This window comes from Nannospalax galili, unplaced genomic scaffold (genome assembly GCF_000622305.1).
Source record: "Nannospalax galili isolate Female #2095 unplaced genomic scaffold, S.galili_v1.0 scaffold459, whole genome shotgun sequence".
In the NCBI taxonomy this organism is placed as follows: Eukaryota; Metazoa; Chordata; class Mammalia; order Rodentia; family Spalacidae; genus Nannospalax; species Nannospalax galili.
Window position 1 is genome coordinate 365,767 of NW_008344211.1, and position 2,508 is coordinate 368,274.

Here is a 2,508-nt window from a genome sequence, read left to right on the forward strand (position 1 = left end):
AAAAAAAAAAAGTATCTTCTTGAAGTCCCATAAATTAAGGTAAAGAATAAGAACAAATCATTCTGGAAGAACGCAAAGGAAAATAGCTTTAGATACTTAAGTGACAATAGAATTTATTCTCATAATTGTTTTAATAGCTTTTGTATAATCCTCATCGCTATTATGAGATATAAAATGTATTTATCAAATCTGTAATCATTATGCCAAAAAATCTGAATTACTGTAATATTTTACATATTGTTAAAACTGTAACTTTAATTGTAAAAAAAAATTTAAAAAAAGATAGAAACAGAGTTGGAGAACTTCCAAACTCCTTCTATGAAGTCAGTATTATTACTGTAATGCCAAAACCAGGTAATGCTATACACACCAAAAAGGCCCATGTCTTTAATGAACATAGATGCAAAGTCTTTCAACAAAATACTAACAAATTACATATTCAAAAAGATCATCCATCAGGGGCTGGAGAGATGGCTCAACGTTTAAGAGCACTGATTGCTCTTGCAGAGGACACAGGTTCAATTCCCAGGACCCACATGGTGGCTAACAACCACTCGTGACTCCAGTTCCAGGGGAATCTGACACCTTCTGACCTCCTCGGGCATTGCGTGACATTGGTGCACTTACACACAAGTGGGCAATACACTCATACACATAAAATAAAAATAAAAAGTAATTTTAAGAAAAGATCATCATGATCAAGTTGGCTTTATTCCAGTCATACAGGGATTGTTCAATACATGTAAGTCAATAAACAATAAATCATATAAATGGACTTAAAGACCAAAATTATATGATCATCTCAATAGATGCAGAAGAAACTTTTGACAAAATCCAACATGCATTCATGATAAAAGTCCTGGGGGTGAGGGGGCTGGAGAGATGGCCTACCAGTTAAGAGCACTGATCTTTCAGAGGACCTGAATTTGTTTCCCAGCACCCATATGGTAGCTAACAACCATCCAAAACTCCAGTTCCAGGGGAACTGATTCCCTCTTCTGGCCTCTGCGGGCATTGCACAACATAGGTACACTTACATACATACAGACAAAACATTCATACACATTTAAAAAAAAAATGTCGCCTGTGGTGGTTTGAATGAAAATGGGAGTCCCCCATAGACTCCCAAGTATTTGGACATTTTGTCCCCACATGATGGCACTGTTTTGGGAGGTCTTAGAAGGTGTGGCTGTCCTGGAGGAAGCACGTCACTGGGGGTGGGCTTAGAGAGTTCTTAAGCCTTGCTGGATCTCCAGTCGCTCTCTTGCTTCCTGTGCCTGTGTGATGATGTGAGAGCTTAGCTCCTGCTCCAGCCACCTCCAGCCACCATGCCTCCCTGCCATGACAGTTAAACCGTAAGCTCAAATAAACTCTTCTATAAATTGCTTTGGTCAGTGTTTCTATCAGCAACAGAAGAGTGACTAATACAAAGCCCTAGAGGGAACTGGACGGGGGGAACATATCTCAACATAATTAAGGCTATATGAAAAAACCCACAACCAACATCATTCTAAATGGTTAAAAACTTGAAGCATTCCCATGAAAACCAGGAATGAGCCAAGGCTGTCCACTATTTCCACTCCTTTTCAATACAGTGCTTGAAACTCTAGCTAGAACAATAAGAGAAAAAAATATTAAAGGAGCACTAATTGGAAAAGAAAAGGTAAAATCCCTATTTGCAGATGATATGAGATTAGACATAAGATATCCCCAAAATTGCACCAGAAAACTTCTAGAAAATAACATTTTGAGAAAAGTTGCAGGATACAAAATCAATTTACAAAAATCAGTTGCCTTTATACATACCAATAAGAAGCAATCAAAGAGTTCATGGGAAAAGACCAAAAAAACAAACAAACAAACAAAAAAACCCCGAAACATTCCCATTCACAATAGCCTCAAAAAAAAAAAAAATCTAGGAACCTAAAAATTATCTGTAAACCTAACCAAAGACGTTCCAGACCACTACAATGAAAACTTTAAACTTTTGAAGAAAGAGATTGAGGAGAACACAAGGAGCTAGAAAGACCTGTGCTCCTGGGTTGGTAGAATTAATATTGTGAAAATAACCCAACCTACCAAAGCAATTAGGAACTTCAATGAAATCCCAATCAAAATGACATTCTTCAAAAAAAATAGAAAAAAATCCTAAAATTCATATTGAATGACAAAAGACCAAAGCAATGACCAATAGCCAAAGCAATCCTGAGCACAAAGAGCAATGCTGGGGGATTACCATACCAAATGTTGAACTATATTACCGAGGCATAGCCAGAACTGCATCATACTGGCACAAAAACATGTAGATCGATGGGATAAAATAGAGACCCAAACAAGAGTGCACACAATTTCAGCCACCTGATATTTGACAAAGATGCCAAGAACAGACACTGGAGGAAAGACAGCATCTTCAACAAATGGTACTGGCAAAACTAGATTTCCGTATGTAGAAGAAATTAGACCCATATCTATCACCCTGAACAAAAGTCAACTCCAAATGGATCAAAG